The sequence below is a fragment of the Brachyistius frenatus genome, unplaced genomic scaffold (genome assembly GCF_029030835.1).
Source record: "Brachyistius frenatus isolate BFR_SWC_R1_liver_20210118 unplaced genomic scaffold, ASM2903083v1 Contig_54, whole genome shotgun sequence".
Classification (NCBI taxonomy): domain Eukaryota; kingdom Metazoa; phylum Chordata; class Actinopteri; family Embiotocidae; genus Brachyistius; species Brachyistius frenatus.
The window spans coordinates 2,264,932-2,288,232 of record NW_027210653.1 but is presented as its reverse complement, the minus strand read 5'-3'; the positions used below and the strand labels follow the sequence as shown (position 1 = coordinate 2,288,232).

Below are 23,301 nucleotides of genomic sequence, written 5' to 3'. Positions count from 1 at the left end.
GTGCAGCAAGATGAGCTTGTCAGTCAGTTTAGCTGGAGGAAATCTCAGTCATTCATCCTCTCCAGGGGCTCAACAGAAGAGGAGAATAATGTGTATCTATGGGTATGTGGAGCATCCAGATATCTCACAGCAGAAGCATGACAAACTTTTTCGCTGTGTTTGCCACTGCGCAACTTTCGTTCGAATGAATGAGGCACCATCTTGCATCCAGTTCTCCTTTAAACGTCCGTGAGATATGGCATATTGGCACCTAATGAAGCTATTATGGCTAACATGTTAGCAAACAGTTGCTCCTTTATATGTAAAACGATTAAATGGAGACAAAGCAACATCAAAATTCATTTGGGATCATGTTTCCACCTCATGAGTGTCAGTCCACAAAATGTCCCCACTCTGGAGAAAAAAACCTCTAACTCTTTAGCTTTCTAGATGCTTTGCTTTGGTAACTAACATTGTGCTATTTTTTGCCAGATCATGACTGGAAATGAGGGCAAAGAGTTTGATATTTACAGGCTGAAAATCAAAACAATGTGCTGAAAGGCACTAAAAAAAAAGTTTGTTTCTTCATGTAAAAACTGTTGGTTAGTACATCTTTAAAGTATAAATGCATTTAGTCAAGTGCTTGATTACATTTCACTACTTATGTTTCTAAATTACCTTTATATTGAAAGTACTTTTCATGTAGACGTAATGCAGTAGTGCATTGCTGAAAGGTCTATTGGTTCCATAAGTTGTGAACCATTTTACCAGCTCTGAGGGTCAAGACGCACTGATTGCTGCTCTGGGTCACACTTTGTGTTAAACAGACCAAGAAGGACCAGGATATTATAGGTTGTGACAGTTAAGAGGTTGGTAATGACCGTCATTAGACCCCCACTTTGCAGCAACGACTCATGGCCCTGTGTGAAGACACTTCCCCTCTGCCTGTCTTCACATGTTTCATGGAATAGTGGTTGTGTCCTCTTGCGCTGTTGTTGTATTTTCTCACCTTTTCTCCCTCTCATCTTTTCTGATAGATGCTTGATGTTTGGTTAGATGTCTTGCTCTCTACCCTGCGCCCATCCCACCTCATTACATGCCAAGCAATTCAGGCCTTAATGTCTTTAACACGCTCAATTGCACCTCAGGGCTGTTTTTTTTTGTTTTTCTTACAAGCGTCAGGGTGAACAAGAGCCGAGGCGGTCCTGCATTTTGTTCAGGGTGTTAGGGTTCGGAGTAATTGGGATTGGGCTAGTAGGGCCAAGGCCCAGTCGAAGTGGCAAGCATGGAGAGCAATCAGTGGCCACGGCAGCAGCAGCAGTTTGCAGGGAAAAAGGTCATGCTCAGCTGCACGGTGACTTGGCAGCTGTGTTTTGCATATAGCGCCAGGTGGAAAGGGCAACGGTCTTGTACAATTAAACACTTCATTTGTCTTCATTAAAAGGATGGACGTATTAGCTTTGGCAGGGTGAGAGGATGTTAAGGCTCAAGTTTTTTCTACTATGCGCTGTGCCTCCTGGTGTTATACCACCATGTCAATTTGAAAGTTTTCAGACATTTGTGAGCTTTTGATGACATGAAATTTATGTTTAGCAAGTGCATTTCACCTTTACAGCTTTCAAGGTAATATCTGTTGCATGTTTACAAGGACAGACACAGAGGTATGTGCGGGACGGTGTATAGACTGAGAAGGAAAGGACATGGATCTAAACCCAGTAGGTTTCAAATTTTGCCAAAATAATCGTCTCTGAAAATGTTTTTTTAAGGAAGGAAATCTAAGAAGCACATTCATTAGGCCTCAAGAATACACACAATGTGCATATGTGCTGCTGTATGGAAGTCTGACATTTGGGCCGTCCCAGAAGTGATCATATTTGGACAAGCAGGTGAGAAGCGAGCGGAGGATCTAACTCAATCTCAGTGAGAATCTGAGGACACGATGCCCACCCACATATACTGGCAACCCAACTGGATGTCAGTCAATCCAGGCATGCCCCCAAAACAAACCTCTCTTTCAGTTCAAAAATTGTATTAATTATGCAATTATTTACCACCTGGACACTGATTAGGATTGAGGTTAGCTAATGACACTATAATGACTTTTGGAAGGAATTTATTGACTTTGTATTTCATTAAGGAAGTTAAAATGTTTTAAATGGGAGTCTCTTGGAGGTTTTTTTTGGAGCCAAGATAAAAGATAACGTTATCTTTCCCGCAATGATTAATATTTAAAAAAAAAAAAAACTTAAATTAAGTTCCTTCAAATCTTTACATATCAATTTTTTTTTCAATGTTTTTTTCAAAAGGATGTTTCACAAACCTTGAACTTTGGTGCACTGTTAGAGGAGAAGGGACATCTTCAACTGAAAAACACTGTCCAGATATTGTTAGGGTTGTATTTCTTTAAAGCACATCAATGCACTACATTTGGGGATACTAAAGTAGAGCAGTGGTGGAGCAGTGGAGCGGAACATTCACTGGTATGCTGTCATGTAGAAGTTTGAAGTATAATCTTTCATGCATTTCCCGCTCATCTCTACCCAATCGTAATAAAAACCATGCTGTGTCCCATCGCTGTCTTGTGAAAGCATTTTAGTCCTTAAATTTATTCATTATTAGATTTGTTTTCTTTAGAGGAATCGATTTCTCTGGAATTCTCCACGTTGCATGCGATCGGCTGAGCTGTTTATTAGAAACACTGCCTCTACGTGAAGCAGCCCATGCTGCAGTTGGATTGGAAAACCTAGAGTCTAAACAGTGAGTTCATAGCTAAGTCTGTGACTCCAGTTTGCCATGAATGCAAATGTTTGTTTTTGCATCGCCAGAAGTAAAAAAAAATACCCTGACTTTGTTGAAATTTGCTTGTGACAAGCCAGGACCACTCCTCTTTTGTTTAAGCTAGAATTGAAGCTCGTTTTCTTTAAAACAAGAGAAGTAAAGGACTGAAAACCAGAGCAGTGAATTGGAAGACTGTTGCCTTCCTGAATTGTACGCCTTGGCTAGCTGACTGATGTTTGGCTCATGCAAGTGCTGTTTGGAGGCTTGGTCCCAACGCTCGTGTAGAAAGTGCTGAGCGCTGGTGAATGTGGTGTGAAGCCACGTGGCTTTGGACTGGGGATCTTTCTCTCACCCCCGTGTTTGTTCCTTCAGCATATGTGCTCAGTAAATCCTTGGCCTACGCCGTGCCACAGCGCATATCTCCGCCTGCTTCATGTGGTCTCACATCAGTGCGCTGTGGGTAATGGAGTGGTGCTGCTGAGGTAATACCACCAGGGACAAGACCTCGCCACAACACCCACATAACAAATGTGTGTGTGTGTGTGTGTGTGTGTGTGTGTGTGTGTGTGTGTGTGTGTGTGTGTGTGTGTGTGTGTGTGTGCGTGCGCGCGCGCGTGCAGCCAGTAGTGTGTCTTTTACTGGCTACTGCTGCACGCAAACTCCCATCTGACTCTTGCACAGCGTACCCTCGTGTAATCCCATAGTTGTTTGTGTTTGCATGCAGACATGCGCATATACTGCACTGTTTTATACAAGAATCCATGTGTTTGTGATTTCTGCACCTTAAGCATTCAACACTATCACATGTCACCTCGCATAAAACGATGTCTTTGATTGATGGGTAAACCGCGCCCCCCCCCTCCTATCTCCTCACCCGTCTGCAGTATCTGCTGCTCCTCCTTGGCGTGTGAAGGCACGCACAGATTTTCTGGGCGAGTGATTGATTTCTAATTGTTTACATTTCAGGTTGCACTCCCTGCTGTTGCAGATGTTTGTATTCTTCCCACGTTCGACATGCATTTACGCAGGCATGCACAGACACAATCGGAGACACACTCACACAATAGGGACATGCCGATGCCAAAAAGTTTCATCCAGGAATTTTTGGATGTCTTAGCTCTGGGGTTTTGGCTCCAAGCAGACTAATTGCCTCCAAGTGGAGGCGATTGTTACCATTAGGCCTTTTATTTTCTGGCTCTGGATGTGTGTTTGTGCACGTGGAGGAGATCATTCAAGGCCTTCGCGATGATTGTGGTTTTACTCCGGTTGAATAAGAGCATCATATGCAAAATTTAATTTTGACACAGTTTTTAAAACAAGGATACAGCAGCCAAATAATAATATCTCAATCTAACAAGTTCTTCTTCTGGAACTGAAACCTCCACCCTCATTCTTGGACTTGTTTTCAAGTTTGTTTTCAATAAAACCTTCTCTCGAACACCTTCACCTTCACCTTGTGGTTCCGGACTTGGAATAAACTGACTAACTGCAGGGAGGCAGTTACTAACTTTAATAACTTCAGTGGCACTTCAAGGTAAGCCTGTTCTTCGTGGACACTTGGCTCAGGCCGCCTACAGTATGTAGCCAATCCTCAGTATGTAAGTATCAGCAGTAACCTGAGTTACAGCTGCAATTACCTGCTGCTGAAGGATCCCTGCCAGCCATGCGGAGCAGAGTTTAGGGTAAACAGTGGGCAAGCTGCAACCCAAAGCTTTAATGTGGGCTCTAATTGCTCTGTGTGGTGCTGGTTGGACATGTAATTTACAGCGGTAGAACAAACATACACAACTACAAGTTTTCCTATCTGGAGCGCCATGTTCTGTTCTGGTCCAGGTCGGATTGGTTGCTCGGTTTACTGGAAGGAGTTGTTGCACTTTTAAAATTCGCAGGTCTTCTTAGAATGCAGAGACGTCTATAAATTGGATCGAACATGTCGATGACTGTGCTTTATCATGTAACATAGTGTTAAAAAGAAGAAATCATTGATTGTGAGGTGTAATAGAGTAACTCCTTGGTTTGAATTACCTCCTGTGATGTTTTGCTGTAAGTCTTGAAATAAATTCTCCCTTGACACGTTTCCTGGTTTTATTCACGAGGAAGTTGGATTCAGTAACATGAAACGAACGAAGATAACAATAGATGACATTTAAACTTGGTAACTGGCTTAGCATGTATATCAAAATGGTAACTACTTAAAGTTTTCCAACATCACTTCCTGGTGCATGACAATGTTGCTCTGTAACATTCCACTTAGCAATGCTGGAAAATCTTTTTTTTTTTTTTTACCATAATTATATAAATATTATCATCAGGGTCTGAGTACTCTGAGTATTAACATGAAGTGTCTGTGTGCAGACCTACAGCGAGTCCACAAATCTATCCACGCTGGATCGCACCTTCCTGCACACACTCACACACCGTTTTTGCTCTCTGGGAGAGAATGTAATCAGTTCACAAACCACAAAATTGAAAAATGACCCTGACTCTCTTCCAAGCTGAAAAGTGAACAATGCTTGCAACACAAGAAGGCATACTTAGAACAAATCTTTATACAACACAGAGGTAAGCCTTTGACTTCAAATAAACATAACTTAGGGATCTCTTTAGGTTCTGTTCATTTGAGTCCTTCAGTCGCTCTCGTGCTTATACACACTTATACACAGACTGCCAGTTACACACACTACGCACTTAGACGCAGAGCGGTGCTTGACTCCGTATCTCTGGTTGTGCAGCACTCAAAACCCCATTGAAAGAAGAGCACGTGCACACACAGACTCGATCCGGTTTTTTATTATTATTTTGGGCATTTTATTCTTATTAGACAGTAGTATATGGAGTTTACATTAAGTACACCAACATGCAACTGAAACACTAGTGTATTGTATTTATTGCAAATACAGCAACCTTAAACTTAAGTGTTGTTTATGTGGTAATCTGATAGGTTTACTTTTACATGTAATATTAAGTTGTTTAGTACAAAATGTTAGAACTTCTTTTTGGAGGCCAGCACTATTTCCTTCAGTGTCCCAGAGTGATCCAACAAGTTTCATTCATACCTACTTTCACTGTATTCATTCTCCTCCCATTTTAAGGCTAAGAGGATAGTAGACAATAAACTGATCGCCTGATATTGCACATGGAGGCAGATCAGTACATTTTACATTTCCTCTTTATCTTATCACTTCTTGATTTTCTAATGTTGCAGGATTGGTGGTTTGGCCAAGTTCTGGTCGACTTCAGTAGATGAAGGCTGGTGTGTAAGGTTAAAAAATAAAAGATAAGATTTACTCCTTATCAACCTGCGTTTGTGTGCTGTTAGGATGTGTTTGCTGTAGTTTTGCAGACAAAAACATCTGCCAAACTAGTTGAAACGTAGAAACGATCTGATGACTGGTAGCAAAATTATGTGCAGCAAATATACCTCTCCTCCAAAATCAAAAGAAAGATCTCACATTAGACGCTTGATGTCTCACAGGCTTGCTTCAGATAACATGTCCTTCCTTGTGGTCTTCCGCAGATCAGGCGTATTACCCTCTTAATGATACAACAAGTTAAATGTGGTTGTGTCTTGGTTGGTCGTAGCAATGAGTATGAGATTTACAAAAGTCTATTCGTCCAGCAATGTGGTATTAATTTCAGTGATGAGTCCCAGATGTACAGCAACAGACACAGAATTTGGAGAAGCTCATCTGCTAAGCGCCGCAAAAGCAGTCAAGTACACATCGTGCCAAAATGATTTTAAAGGATCAGGATTAAAGTGTTAATGTTATTTTTATTTTATTTCATCCTGACCTGCTTTATGAGCCGTTAAAACACTGAGGACCTTTCACAACAGTTCCTGTATTGACCATCATCTGGTGCCTCATGCGATGTGCATCTTCCCACCACAGGCATGTAGACTTCCTGGATTCCTTTTCCCTCGCTTTTTCTTCCCGAATACCGAACCAAATCACAATGAAAGGTGACCCAGCGGAGTATCGAAGCTTCCAGATTTATGAGCCCGCAGTGAACGATGAAGGTCCCGTGCTGACAGCGTCGTCTGGAGGCCTCGGGCCGGGAGTCAGGGTGTTAGTTGACTTTAGACATCGGTGTTGTCCCCCGATGAAACGTCTGCATTGTCTCGTTGCACAGTGTGTCTGTGAAGATGGTCTGTCTGTGATTTATGGTGTTAATCTTCACATTGTTGCGGAGCCAGATGTGAATATGTTTGGTAACAAAAAGCCATCAGTCATTTGATCACTGATGAAATCATTAATAATACGCAGAATGCGAGCGAGCGCTCATCTCACAAAATATTGGAACAGAATTTTATTAAGAAAAAGAGAGACAACTTGTACATCCCCTTCCTATTGACCCCTGAAATGTTCAGCTTGAGAATGTGCTCGATGCTGTTCGGCTATGATTTGCGGCGCCTGGGGTTCTACAGGTTGAACCACAAGCAAATGAGCAGTGTTTCTCACAATCAGCTTTCCTGAGTGACCTCACTGGGATAATGATAGTGGTATGGAGCGCAGTCGATGAGCCTCTCTTCTGCTCCGTATTTCACTGGGATGCCAGAGATGACGGAGTGATGGGAAGCGGCGGTGGAGGGGCAAACGAGGAAGAAGAGGGGGGGGGCAGGAGGTGGGGGATGGAGGATTTAGGGCCTGGCGCTGTTTTGCCCTCAATTGCTTAGCGGCACGTGGCAAAAGACACCAATTAGGGGGAGGCGCAGAGTGAAGCCCAACTAGATGAGCTCAGCCTGCGGCTCCTGTGTGGTGCGCACACACACACGCACGCGCACACGCACACACACGCACACACACACACACACACACACACACACACACACAAAAACAAAAAACACACACAGCACTCAAACCACACAGCACTCAAACAGGGGCCCCACTCCCTGCTTTTCTTCCTGGATCGTGATTGTGTGTGTCCTCACTGCAAGAATTTGACGACGACAGCAAAGCGAGGGAGAAAGTGTTTGTGTTTATAGTAGCTGCTAATGATTTAGAGTGTGTACATACGTGCGAGACGTATGGGCATGTTTGTTCTGTCTGTGGGTGGGAGTGAAGATTTATTTTAGCACCCTCTCATTTTGTGTCTGATGCCAGAAGCTATGGGTTTGTGTAAACCTCTGGCAGGGCTGAGAGGGCGAAGAGCACCCCAAACATGCAGACATGTCTTGTCAGTGTGTGTCGGTGTGTTTAAGGCTATAGGAGGCAACTGGTGATGAAAACTTTATTTTTCTGAAACCCCACTCCTGCCATATATTATTAATGAAGTTTTATTGGTGGTTTCAATAAAGCAAATTATATTTTCTTTTGCTTTCCGCCAACTCAAAGTTAAAACACTGAATTTAATAAGCATAGTTTTGAGAGGATGAATGACCTCTTTACTGTCAGCCTGTATCCACAACCTGTTGAATGGCCTTAGTGATGAGCTTATAAAGAACTTGTAGTTTTGTTCCTCAGACACAAGATGTTGCTCTTGAGCTATAAAGAATGCAACAGGAATCATTTCTGTACTCACTGTGCATTTTCTGGTACTATCAATATGAAATTGAAGATTTGGTGCTTGTGAAATGATGTTCACAAATAACTTCAGAGTATGTGGTTATATTTCTCTCATTGTTAATCTTGTTAAGACCAAAAAATTGCAACTCATATTCTACAACTCTTTGCTGTAAAAGCAAAAAGTTGTATTTAAATTTGTCTGTACATGTAACTTCACAGGTTTCTGCTTTGTATATGTGCTCAGACGTTCACTAAATACTATTTTCGTGTCTTTTACTGTTACAGTTTGTCCACAGATTCTATTGACGAAGCATGATACACAATCACTGGCTTTAAAATGATTTCTAAACCAAATTTTACGTGCTCAAAATTTTATCTGATTCCTACTTGATGCAAAGTCACCAAACTTCATATAATATCCACAGTCTTTTTTCTTTTTCCATTTTTCCTTTATTTAATAATAGCAGTGAACTTGTCTTTTTTCCAATTAAAAGCACCTTGTAACAAGTAACCAGGTAACCAAGTAACATGACATTTGCAATGCAAAGATAAAGTCTCAATTTTAACTTGGAATATGGGCTGAAATTTGGGCAAATTAAGCATGTAAAATGACGTTTCAAATGTTGTGGTTATATGTCATAAAAACAAAATGGGTTCACGAATTAAAGAGATTTTGTATTATATCTAAAAAAAAAGAAAAAAAAAGCTTAAATTTAAATAATTTAAGCATTAAATAATAAATTAAATAATTGAACAACTTATGTTTCAAATAATATGATATGTAATATTATCATCTGGATAAGAGAGAGACTTGAGCCTTTGGAAACTAGTTTGCAGTCAGTAGTAAACATAACGTCTTTAGTTTACATGCTCGTCCTCTCCTCTCCTACTGTTCACTGCTACCCACACACCGGTGCAAACACTTCTCTGGTTGGGAGTTCACTACAGTAGCGTATTTAGACAGCTGTAAGCCCAGCAGCTCAGGGGAAAGCAGGGTAGAAGGGTTTTTTATATGTGGGAGCAGGATGGAATGGGGGCGACCTGATCCTCTGCAGCTCTTTTCCTGTGCGGTTCCTCTTCAGTCATGCATCCAAATGTTTCCTTTCCCTCTCCATCACCTGCACAAGCTTTGGCTTGACACTAACCTTAAAGGAAGACACATGAGGTTTCTCTTTCAGAAGTGTGCGCTTGGTGATTTTTGTTGTGTAAACTGTGAAAGAGAAACTTAATGTAATTTCCATGTTTCTACAGTAATTCAAAGGAACACGGCCCAAGGCGTGAGTTTTGCAATATAAACGGGCTTTTCTCAAAGTGTGTTCAAGGGAATGATGTATTACTTGGCATGCAAATGTGCAAAGGACACGCTTACATACAGACACACACTCACAGGTTCTCATCTTTTTCTCGTTGTTTTTCTCTCCTGTTCCTCTTACATACACAAACACATTACCCACAATGCACTGAGAGGCAGAGGCACAGACTTCCAAGGCTTGCAGCAACCTATCATTAGTGCACAAATCCTGTAACTCCATATCATCGATAATGTGACATTTCCCCATGCAATCACGACCTACGATCTTCAGGGCATGGAAAACTTTTATTTGATCATTTTATGTGCTGCACATGACCAACACGTAGCCTCACTGCATTGAACCTTTAAACTTGTTAGGATTGATATGAACTTTTTTTGGAATTGAATGCAGCAGAAACAGGCTGCAAACACAACAATGACATGTCTCGTTTTAAGTTTATCGAGCTAACTCGTGAGCTAACATTTGTTTATATGTGGTGTTGTGAACAGCATGACCGTTCTAAATCCATCTGACGGCCTGAAGTTTAATCTTCATTCTCCTTGTAGCTCTGTTTTTGTTCTCCACTCTCTCTTGAGGAAGTATCTGTCTCTCCAGCTGATAAATGCACCAGCAGGTAGTTGCTAATTTTGTGAATTGGGCCCAAGACGAAAAGTCGAGGGAAGTTTTAAGACAATACAATATCCCATGAACATGAATGTCCGAAGCAAACCTCATGGCAACCCATCCAATAGTTGTAGTACATTTCACTACAAACCCAAAATGTCAAGCTCATGGTCGCACTGGAGGAAAAATAAAATCATCTCACAATTGCCATGCAACAAATTCTCTGAATGAAGCAACAGAATATCTTTACAAGGATTTTTCTGATGCAACAGTATATCATCATTACAAAAACCTGGAAAAATGATTGAGACTTGGTTAGGTTAGTTATTCTGCCTCGTTGTCATGGTTACAGTGAGAGCCACGGGGTTAGAATCAACCAGTCTCCTGTTTCGCCCCGGTTACATCCAGAGCAGTAACGTCAGCTGTTTTCTTTTGCCATTATCTTGCGGTTATATCTCTTTAATTTCCCAAAACTTGAAATGGCACTGCTACGTACAACATGCATCCTGTCATGTTTCTTTCTTCACTGTTGGGCAGGAGTTTGAGGGAAACGTGGAGGGAAGGATGAGCATTATTTTTTTAAAGTCATGTTTATCTTGAGGCTTTGGTTTGAAAAAACAAAACATAATAAGTGTCCCATGGGCCATATTTCCTTGTTGACCCACTCGTGAGCGCCCTGTATTTGATATGCCAGTGGTTTTGGAAAAGACGGGCAGGGCGGCGGGCGTGAGTGGTTTTTTTCCATATAGATATGTGATCTGCTCAATGGATTTCGACAGCTGAAATACTATCCAGTGAAATTTGTACAAGAGGGATGGAAAGAGAGAAGAAGACTAGAAGGAGTGACAGTTTGAAAAGAAGTGAGGCTTCACAAGAGAAAAGGGAAGTGTGTATGGGTCAGCTGAGTCACTACGTGTTGTCTTTTTCCACTCGTGGATCTCTTTTCATATCCCTCTGTGTGTCTTTCATTCACATTCCTGTCTTTCCTGTTCACTGTGTTAACAAAGGGCACGAGTGTCACCTTAATAATATGCAGATCAGTTTGTGATCTGCACACAATCTAGTGGGTGAATGTCATCATCCCTCTTGGACCTTTTTCCCGTACGGTTGCGTCCACTACCTGTTTCTTAGCCAATTACAGAAGCATATGGGTGAGGAATGTCTGATTGGAGAGCTGAGCTGTGGTAGGCTGATGGATAGTTTCCTCTGTTTGAACGTGGCTGCTGCAGGACAAAGCCCAGTTGATGTGTTGAAGTGTGAGTGCTTGAAAGAGCTGTCAGCACTCCCGGCACCACGGCAAGCTATGGACACAGAGGTATATTGCATAAGAGCTTATATCATGTTGCCTATTCAAAGTCAGACATTGAGGCGAATAAGATTTTAGGCTTCTTAAATGACATTCAGAAGTAATTCTTGTACTTTTATGGTGTTTTTTTGTAAACCCCTGACAAATGCTCTGAGAAATTCAAGTATGTGTTATAAACATACAAATTACAGGACATAACTCCTCTTTCAACTGTTTAGTCATGCAGAAAAAGAAGTAGTTGTCATGGAAATTGCTGGCTTTTTTTATATATATATTTTTTTATATATATTTGGACAAGCAAACATTTTATCCCTGTTTAAACAACACCTACAATACCCCCACCCCCCAATGTTTGCACAGCTATCTCATGTCAACTTCTGAAAACATTTGCAATTGTTTATTATTTTTGTTGTTTTTTTAATAGCTTTTCAAAGCAAAATATAAAACCACAAGCTTAGAAATTATTTTTGAAACTCATAATCCAAATTTAAAAGTTAATAAAGAAGGACTCGGGAGAAATACTCCCATTTAAGATCATAATTTTGAAGTTTACAATATCAGCTTTTACCGAAACATGAAGACTTTGCCATCACCTCCTTATGACTGTGTCTTCTTTGTTTTATGGACATTTGTGTTTGTCATGCAGGCAGCGATCAGAAAAACCTGCACAGTTTTACAAAGAGTGGAAAAAAACTGAGGTCCTGGCAGTTTGCTGGGATCTTAAACTGGCTTGTACTCACTTGAACAACAATAAAAGCCATCATATTTCAGCCTGAGACGAGTCTTCATCAGAGAATGAGCGATTGCTGGAGAAGTGTTTTGCTGGAAACCTGATTGTATGTATCTCAGAGATTCTGTGAATTTCTGTCTTTCACAAAGGGAATTGGAACAATGTGCTCGAGGTGTCATCCATGTCTTCTTTAATCGTCTCCATATTTGTAGGTCTGGTACAGGTCATAACAAGGAACTGCAGTACACACGCCCCTTTGCTCTCCGTGTAATTGCATCATTATTTAACCAAGGGAAAAATGTCAGATTTCAGAGGACGCTCCAAGGGTTAAAGCCTCCTTTGACCACCTTCATCATCCGACTATCACTTTCTCTGATCGTCTCCGAGCCAAAGACAACACACAATACATTTCCGCGAATGAAAAACACATGTTAGTCATGTGGCTTAATTTTGGGGTTAAAGACTGAAACCTTAGCCGTGTGCAGTGTATACAGGAGATCAGACACGTCTTTTGTGGCTTGAAAAGCTTCAGCTTGCTTTGAGTGTAAAAGATCCACGCTCACACTTCATGAATAATAAGCTGCGGAGACAAACCAGGTCCATTTTTATTTGGAGTTGGAGCTGGTGAACTGTTGTGTCTCATTTTGCAATTATGAAGGAGGTTAACAAGATAGCCTGTTTCATGTCTGCAGTTCAAGATGACCTGTTTTACAGCTCCGAGCATCGCTGCTCTTTAGTCTCCTGTCATCAAAAATTTGTGTGAATACTAGTTCTGAATGTCTTCACTCAGATTAGCTATTAGCTTGTTTTTGAGTACAAATATAGGTTTTCCATTTCATGTGTTCTGTATGTTTCACACTAATTTTCACTTTTCTCGTACCAGCTGGGCTTTTATAAGCTGCTGGGGACCCTGACATGATCGTACATGTCATATTTACAGTTTTGCAATCCTGATGGAGGCTGTTGTAGCCAAAAAGCTTGGGTTTCACAGTGTTGATTACTGCAAATGGCTGCAATATATTTTCATCATAACGCGAGGTTTCCCAGACAGCCTCTTGAACAAGCTGTCCAAGGTTCGTATTCCTCAAGAGTCACAGAAACTGGTTCGAACTACTTTAGAGGTTAAAAAATGTGGTTCTTCTTTTGAATAGAGGATGAAGTTGTTAACCTTCATAATCAAGGAAAACACAAAGTAATGTTCAGAAGAGGCACAGATTCCTTAATGTGTCGAGAGAGAGAGAGAGGAAGGATTTGGTTGTAATCCAAACTTTGATTGTACTCAGAGTATCTGAACTTTTCAGTCATTACTCCAACACTCAAAGTGTTGCCAAGTCACGAGTTTTGTGCTCCGACAACTTTTAGTCCCTGTCAAACAAAGCAGATTCACTGCTCATCAACTGTTTTGGACTTAAAATATGAATTATGTAAAACGAAATAGTATTAATGCCTTTTATATTGTATGTTATTTGATGTAGAATTTATTTGATCAGTGAAAATGTCACCATTTAGAAGTGAAGGTTAGTTGTCTATTTGGGCTTCTTGTTTTTTATGAACAATAAAATCGCCCGTCTTTGCTCCCTCTCAAAGCAGTTTAACAGCATGTGAATTGAACGTAATTTATTTTGAGATGCACGAGGAAACCAAAACAAAGTAGTTGCTCAGACAGGAAGGAGTTTGGAGAGAAAAGAGATGACAGGGGCAGAATGCATGTCGAATGGTAACAGCCCCAGATGGAGCGGTGACGTCTTCTGTTCAGTTTCACAGGACCAGGAAGGAGAGGATGTGCAATCAGCTGCTGCCGTACGTGTAGTTCAACAGACAGCAGTGTCGACTATCGAAAGGAATCAGTTTTCTTTTTCTGTCTTAAATTTGATTCTACACTGTTGTTTTATTCTTATTGTAATGGATCATTTATATTGGCTGTCCACGTCTTGTATTCTTTTCAGAATATTGACTCACAAATTGTAAGATATCAACATTTTTCTTGACATATTCTTTTCTATTGGCCAGTGTCTACATCACCCAACTATCCAACAAACCCGACTGGTGTATCAGACATACACACAAGGTGTCTTAATTTTAAACACCAAAAGTACTCGGTTAGGTTTAGCTTAAAACAAGTGTTACTTAGATACTTATCTAAGATAAGCTACACTCTGTATGTTCTTAAAGTAAAATATGTTCATTAGGTTTACTTGCATCTCTTAAAATAAATCCACATTGATTTTTTTGCTATCTTATGGACTTGAACGGTGCTCTCTGGGTCATGCGTCATATGTGTACACTGTCACTCTTTCTGCTCCGTCACATGACTTCCTTTTTTGAAAACAAATACAGCTGCTTGCTGTAAAACTTACTGTAAAACGGTAAAGTTGCACGATGTAGAACCAAAACAATAAGCAGCAAGATGCTACAAAGCAGAACAACCAGGGGAACTGCAAATTCTGATGATAATTCTGAAGTGTGTTCATCATTATCACCTTCAGACACATGTTAGTTATTCACTCTTCTATTAATGTAAAAATATTGATTGTAGCTGCTTTAAACTCTGCTAGTTTTATTGATTTTCAGAACTGAAGTAAGGTTTCAGAAAACATGTGTAAACTGTTCTGAAAAGCAATAATATCCAGATGATATGGCAATATGGTCTCCATTTTGAAGCACAGGGGATTGACTTGATTCTGGCCAGTCCATAAATAACCCGCAGTGCTTAGCGTCTGCCCAGATCTGGATGCTGGTCCCACGCTCCCCGTTTCCTCCTAGCCCACCTTGACGGGCCAGTTTTGGCGACTCCAGCGACTTTACACCGCTAATTTATGCCCATCCCTTCCTTTCATACCCTCTTTAAAACGCCACATTGGCCGCGGTTGGGCGAGAGAGGGATGTGTGAGCGTGTGTTGGGTTCGGGGGCGGTGGTGGCGTCGTGGGACCCTGATGGAGTTAGCCTGTGCATTCACCAGAAAGCTGCTAAAACATATGAGCTCTCTTCGATGTGCTAATGGGAAAAGCTTGGTGTGGAGAACACATGAACGCAGGTTCAGGAAGCAGTAAATGTCAATGCTGATTCTTAATTACGTGGCCTATTCCTCCTCTGCGCTGTGGGCCGCATGTGGACTTTTAGAGGCTTGCTCAGGTGGGACCACATTGTGGTTACTGGCTTATTCAATATGTCACTATAAAGAGAACAGTAAATTATGATAAAATATTGTGCTCTGAGTAGAGTTTTGGTTGCTTTTTGAAGAGAGAAACAGTGTCTTTGCCCATATTAATGTCCTGCTTTTCAAGAAATAACTTATTTTTTATATTTACAAAGAAAGATGGATTTACTATATTGATGTCATTGCTAACCTTGTATATTCTTCAAGCTGCATGGCTCGACAGTGGCTCAGTTTCATTCACACTGAAATATTACAAACCAATTTGATGGATTGCCATGGAATCATGGATGGAGCCAGCTGACTTTGGTGATCTTCTTACTTTTTCCTGCCACACCACAAAAAGACTGACATTTCTTGGTTTTTAGTGCAATGCCTCAACAACTATGTTCTTGCTAGAGAGGGACATTTAAAGCAAAAATACTGTACTATTTGATATTCGCTCTGTGCTTCACTCTAATGTCGGTGCTTCACTGTGGTGGACTTATATGCTCGCTTTACCTGCAAAGTTTGCACTACACCTCCTCTTCTGTGATTTTTGAAGTAGTTCCTCTCACAGCACCACACAGTTTTACTTGCAAAGCTCCAGAGTCTGGTAGCAAAGTGTTCTTCTTCTCCTTATGTTGTTTAATGGTGGCCTGCAAACAGCTTTGTGGTGCTTTACTGCCACCCTCTGACAGGAGTAACGCTTTACAAAACAGGGGAAATGAGGAAAAACAATAGTTGCATGTACTCACTTGATTTCTTTTATATTTTAATGACTATTCGAATATTTGAATGTCATGTCCCCTCCCTCGTTTTTTGTCCCTTTAAAACAATTTGCAACAACTCTGGTGATTAATTTCATCCAGCACCATCATCAGGCCAGCATTTCAGTTTGTCTAATGCTTTGGTTCATTATCTGCGAAGATAATACCATTTCCCATCAGCCTCAGCTGTATTTTGTGTTTGGCATCTATTTATACCTGTTTTTAGATTATTTTAATTTGCAGTATACTCATACTGCTCCTAACCTCGTTATATATCCTTTGACCTGGTTTAGTACCTCATGTAGATTAAATTCACCATTTTAAAAGTTGAAAGCCATCCAGTGTAACCCTCACCGGTTGTTCTGGGGCAATGCGAGCTGATGACCTTATTATGTGCCTGCCGCTCTGAGGAACAAATCATTTTGTTTTCATTCGGGCTGTAAAAAGCTCTGGGACCAATATCCAGGCAGAACAAATGTCTTCCTCTGGAGAGCTGTGGGGAGTTCAGTCAGAAGATCTACTGGACTCCATGCCAACAGAGATGGTTCTGTTAAAGGCCAAGTTGGCGTTTGTGTTTCCCTCGAGCACATTATTTATCCCATGGCCTTGCCTGGAGCACGAGTCTTCCTCTAACCTAATCTATGATACAGTATCCTCAGAAGGTGTGTTTATGGCTCTGTAAATCTGTCATCTTCAGATTACCACTAAATACTGAAACCAAATATCATCATCACTTACATTACCCAACAATCCAACTGACCACTCCTCCATATCAAGTATTAGACAATAGATCGTTGGACTCTTGGGAATGTGGAAGACATACCTGATAAAAGGAAGTGCAATGTAATGCTTATCATTAAAGACAACACTTCTTTAATCATAAGCATTTTAAAAGGACTATTTTAAAGCACATGTTTTAGCTGTAATACCGCTTACTTTGAGCTGCCATTTTTTAGTTCACCTCTCATCTGGCTTAAATTGGATTTAGCTGATTGTCAGGGAATTACGTCTTTATTTTAATCCTCTGGTTTTGGTGGGACGGGGAAGTGTGGTTGATTTTCAGCTGCAAGTCGTAAAATCCTCGTCCTGGTAAAACATTTTATACCGTGGCCCAGAAAGTTTTTTCAAACAATGGCTTTGGTGTAAATCATGCCTGGAGCACATGCGTCGCCTGTGGGGGCGGTGGGAGGCTACCCTTTATCCCGCCTGAAGCGTTTAAGTCGCCTCATGGGAGCCGAGGGTTTGAGCTCTTGAGCGTAACTTAATGTCAGCCGCTGGTAACTTTAGCTTCATTTGTCTCTCTTTTGGAGAACTGTGGGACTGTTAACTCAGGTCATCACCTCATAATATGGCAGTCTTTTAATTTGACCCTTTATCCCGCCACAGAGGAGTAGAGGAAAGGATCAGTTAAACTTCTGCTGTTTGGAAAGCTGACTTGATGACCCTTTTACAAGACCGAAAAAACATTCAGCATGAGAGAGCTTTTCTTGTGTCATCTGACTCTCCAGCGAGTGATGATTGAAGAAATGTTGGCATATTTTTCAATCTTGAAGGGGAAACTGATTGGTTGGCTTTCCATCATGTCAAAAACTGAAAACAACAAGCAGATTCAACTGACATTTTCCTCTCAAAATATGGACGAACAACTAATTTTGTTGCAGTTATGTGCAGTGATTTCTACTTAAACATATATATTATTACATATGTATGCATTATATAAAAAATACCAGATTTATTGCCAGTTTTTCATGAAAATATATCATTTGGGAAAAATATAACTGAGAAATATCTGCCAATGTGCCTGTGCTAATCTAGAGCAGTGGCACAACTTCATATGTCTTGGTCTTTAGTTGAACGCTTACATTATGTTTCGTTGGGCTGCAAACATCGTTTTTGTGAGGGATGGTTTCAGTCTTTACATTTTAAACAGCAACTTCACCTCCTGTGTGAATAATGCATCTCAACACGGATCCTGTGAAGAGTTGATCCTTTTCGATTGACTTCTTTTTTTAATATATTTTGAGCCCCAGCAAATGGATTTCCATAAATCAGACATTGACAGGATGAATCTTCTTTGTAGCGCCACCAGCAGGTTGACATTTGAATATAACATCTTGAAAACTGTTTAGTAAATTTGGTACCCCTTTTCTTAACTTTATATCATTACCATTCATTACAATTTTGGTCACATTTTAATAATGTCAATCAATATTCCTATTGGTAATAATTCCATTGTACTCACTAAATTAATTGCTGTGGTCTTTAAAACACTGAGGGCAAGGCAGGGCAAGAAGCAGTCAGATGATAGAACAAGCTTTCAACCTCAAGGTAGCCTGACTCGTTTAGAAGAGAATACATGACTGTAACGGACCAACACTTGGGCCAGATCCCGATCCCCATTTGGCCCGACACTTGTGTTTAGCGCGGGCCCGCACAGGGTAGGGTGGCCAAAACAATGGTAAGTCTGGGTTTATCCTTTTAAACAGTACATCATTTGTCGATGGACAATCAGTTCCCCAAATCCTCCAAACCTCCCTCATGATACCTAATATGTAACCCTGCCCATGTGTAAAATAACAATGCACTATATCTTTTTTTTCTCACCTCTTCATCTTCACAGATTATTGTTCAAACTGTCAGAGGACACCTCCAACAATGTTGTGGTAGAGAACCGGCTCCAAGCCGGTGTCAATCATACACATTAATTTCCTCCTCGGGTGTTTGGTTTGAAACTCCGGGCACATCACTGATGCCACGGTTTATTTTCTGTAGTCGCACATTTGCAAAATATGAGAAGGATTTCTTCTGAAAGCAAATATCAGAAGGTTATGGATTAAGGCTGCATGGGTCTAACTTCTGTGAAAACGTCCCTCCATGCTGGCCCCGCAAAATACACCGGCACTAAGTGGACGGTTAAAAATGTGTGTGTGTGTGTGTGTGTGTGTGTGTGTGTGTGTGTGTGTGTGTGTGTGTGTGTGTGTGTGTGTGTGTGTGTGTGTGTGTGTGTGTGTGTGTGTGCGGGAGTGCGTGCGCGCGTGTGTTTTAGATAATTCCCCAATTCATGGAATGTACAGACATCCCCCTCTACCAAATCAAACAAGCCAAGTCCTATACTGTCAGCAGTGAGGTAGGACCTCAGGACGGGTGTCGATGTGAAATCTAAAAAGTGTGTGTGCTGGTTAAGTGTCGAGACATCCGCTGCGATGTTGTGATTAGGGTTGCTGACTATTTGCTCTGGAGGGCAGCACATTCCTCAATTGATTGCAATTATGTGGTTTTTGATTTGGTGTTTAATTGGGGAGGCAGATTTGAAGTCTTGATTTGAAGGGCACAGAGTTTTTATTGTCTTTGGAACATCACATTTGAGTACCTGAATGCTGGCCCGCTACCTTGAAAGTTACATCAAGGGAGCACCAGAGGGTTGGCACCAATTTCAACTGCTTTGTTTTTAATGTTCTGTTTCACATTTTGTTTTTTGTGAAGACATTTAAAAGCCACTCAGTGTATTATATATATTCCCTCTGTGCCAAGAGCTGTCCATCTTACTGGATATTTTTTTATTATTATTATTTTTTTTTATATAACCAGAGGATTTGTCCCTCCAGGGGACACCTGGCTTGTTCCCCACCTCCACAGTGTTAATGTTCACTGGCTTAAACTGCCAGATGTTATGAAAGGCTCTATTGAAGTAGACCTTTAGCTCATGAAGGAGCAGAAAAAAAGTCACCATGGCTGAAAAACGTCTGTCCTGATAGCTGCAGTGACCAGACTATGTCAACTGATTTCCATGGGGCTCTCACATGTAACCCCCCACTGTGAAAGTCAAAGCAGTCTGAAGTCATGTGATGCCAAATATGTCTCTGTTTTGTTCAGCTGCGTGTCACCATTTCTTTGCATGCACAGAAATGTAAGGTTATTTCTAAAGATACGACTGAGAATTTTTAGACATTTCCAAAACAGAGTGCTGTAATAAAGAGAGCCAGAGTGAGAAAGAAATGAGAAACAGAGGCATGAGTGAGAGTGGTACAGAAAAGCAAGCAGGAAGAAAAAAACAGAAAAATATGAAAGACTAACATTTTAGATATTAGGAGAAGGAATGGAAAGAAGAAAATTGGTTAACAGTTGTCTGTCTGCCGACTCTGTGACTATCTGACACACACAAATGTGTGAAGTAGTGAAGCTCCAGCTCTTTGTTTGTACTTGCATGCTTGACTGAGGCCCATTTATTGATCGGCTAGTGTGCCAGACCTAAGGACCTGTGGGTGATTACTTCCCCCATCAAACGCACTACAACACAAACGCACTACAACACACACACACGCACACACACACACACACACACACACACACACACACACACACACACACACACACACACACACACACACACACACACACACACACACACACACACACACACACACACGCAGACAGACAGACACGCACACACACACATATTTGCACATGCACTCCCAGTCCCCCTCTCTCCCTCACTGCCTCCCTCCCTGCCTCCACTTCCCTTAAGTTCTTCTTGAGAAGGAACAGGAGCAAGTCAGAGAGGAGACGGCAGGCAGAGAGGACGCACAGAGTGACCCACAGAGGAGAGGACACACACACACACATACACACACACACACACACACATACACACACACAAACAAACAAACTCACAAGCAGAGCAGAAGTGATCGGGTCACACACTTTGAGAAGACATGGAGCAAAAATTTTCATCTTGCAAGCTACTGGTGACAGCTCTCCTTATTCTGGTACTGTAAATATTATTTTAACTTTTTTTCAAAATTTCCTCAAGGACTTTATTTTGTTGAGTGATATTTGTATAGTTTATATACTTGTTGTCCACTGAAAGAATCTACTGTATTGGATTCTTTTCCTGCATGCATGATTAAGTGACTCTGTGCGATAGCAGTGTACTCTGCAGATCTTCTCCACAGTGGCAGTTCCAGAAGCTTCTGCAGAAATCTCCAGTGTTTTTAGCAACAGACTTGTCATGCATGTGCAGGTTAGAGAGAGATTTAGTCTGAGTTTAGGGCTCCCTTGTTACATTACAGTGACTGCCCAGCAGCATCACAGTACAGTGCCGTGCAGCGGAGAGCACATGACAAGGGATTCAGCAGATGTGCAAAGTATCATATGTCTTACCGACTTAAAAGGCCATCGTGTGTATATTGACACAGTCTGCAAAAGCGGGCACCAGAGTCTGGTTTCTTTTTCCCTGTCGAGGAGTTTTCCATCTTCAAGGAAAATGTACTTAGTCTCAGCTGTTGACAGGTGACTTAAATAGAATCTGTCCATCAGAATAACCCACAACATGGAGATAAGTCATCTTTTATCATATGCTTATTTCCTCTTTTCCACCTGATGTGAAGATATGCGATGTGACAGCCACATAAAGCCCCTCGTGTGTTTGCTCTGTTTTTCTCACGGGGAACCAATATAGTGTTATTTAAAGTACTTTTAGAGAGTTTGAGGTAACACTGCGAGTCAGTCGTCGGGTGTATCCTGACACCAAAGGGTGCACGCTCCCTCCATGAAGCGAGCCAGTACAAATAAAAATCCTGGAGGGATCTGAGCAGGAGAGGTGGGACCTGTGGTGATGGAGGGTGAGGAAGAATCCAAGTGGATATCTGAGCCTTTTGATTATTGGATCCAAACTCTCAGCAGGACGACCGTCCAACTAGCGTCTTCCACCGCCTTCATTGAGAACAATAGCGGCACAGTCGGCCAAACAACCACTTCATCTTCATCCCTCCATCCTTCATCTACTTCCCCTCCTCTTTCTACACCAGCCTCGTGCTGCCTCCGGCACTCCTGGCTTTGCAACACACGTCTCTGAGCTGTAATTGAGTGCAAAATTCACTGATTGCTTTTCAAAGGAGAATCAAGGTGGCGCGCTAACCGGCCGCCCGGAGCACAGCCCGTGTTTATTTACCGTGATCCAAACACTGAAATAGTTGGCCCTGGCGGAAAGTAGCACCGGTGCCGAGATGTTTGGCTGCACGCTCCGCTGGCTGTGTGTTTAGGTCTCACCGTTCCCCTCTGCTGTTCCTCAGGCGTCATCAGCACTGACAGCCATTTATATCAGTCCCCACGCACTTTTATTAATGTGAACCCGCCACCCCTCCCCGCGCTGTACGGCGTTGGTGTTTTCACTACCATGACCCAAAGAAAATAATCGGAGCGCTATTATTACTTTGTATCTTCTTTCATCTGCAGAATCCATTCATTTCTGTATACGAAGCACAATGCCATGCTGTTGGGAAAAGAGGCCAAAGAGGTCAAAATAACTTGGCGTACCCTGAGATTTTCCTTTAGAATCTCAGATGCAAGCCTGAACCTTCACTGTAAACTGTCAGCTCAGTGGGTACAAATTGTTTTTCGAGCAGGTGTTAAACATAAAGACCTCGTAGTCCCTCCCTGTTCAGGGTAAGTGGGCTTGTTGTGCATCGCGTTTCATGCCTAATCTGGGATTTTAAAGTCTGTTGGATGTTCTGCTCTGTTGGACGTGTGAGAACAAACTACCGCCTCATGCTGCAAAGATCCCATAGTAGGAGGCTGTCTAAAGCGCACAAAAGCTGCACTTCTGCAAACTTTTAAATACTCTTTCATGGTTCACCAACACCAGTGTTCACATTGTGGAAAATGATAATTTCTCCCTCATATCCATCTGTTCCTTTTGAGGGCCCTAAAACCTCATTTGAATGGCAGATTCTTTTATTGAATGTGTTTGCACCTCCAGTCCGCTAAGCCACATTCCTGCTGCCACAGGAGGTGGGTGATTTGTCCCAGTCCTACTTCCAAGTCTTTTTTTCCCCCCAAATATTCTTCCATTCAACAGGTATAGAAGCAGTTTTTCCTTTACCTCAGTCGCTGTGGCAGTTTTTGAGGTGAATGCCTCCACTGAGCTAAGCTGTCCTTGTTCTAGATGGCAAAAGCAATCTGTTTTCCTTTTCACTTAATCTGAGCCTGGTATTCAGAAAATGTGGCTCATTAACTGTATTCAGTCAGCTCTGGAAAGGGCATTTAGAGGCTGAAGCCAAGAGAAAGAACCGTAACTCACGTGGACCCTCAGATGATCCAAATTAACTGCCAGCGCCAGCCCTACAAATAAACATCTTGAGAACAAGGTGATTAAAAGACATTGAGAGGCAAATAGGAGCTGAAAC

General features: G+C 41.6%; 1 protein-coding gene across 1 annotated transcript in view; it reads left to right on the top strand.

Annotated features, from left to right (window-relative positions):
• The window catches only part of LOC138624734 (ADAMTS-like protein 1), a 93,528-nt gene that overhangs the window by 39,268 nt on the left and 30,959 nt on the right, over positions 1 to 23,301 (top strand). The gene's annotated exons all lie outside the window — the stretch shown is intronic.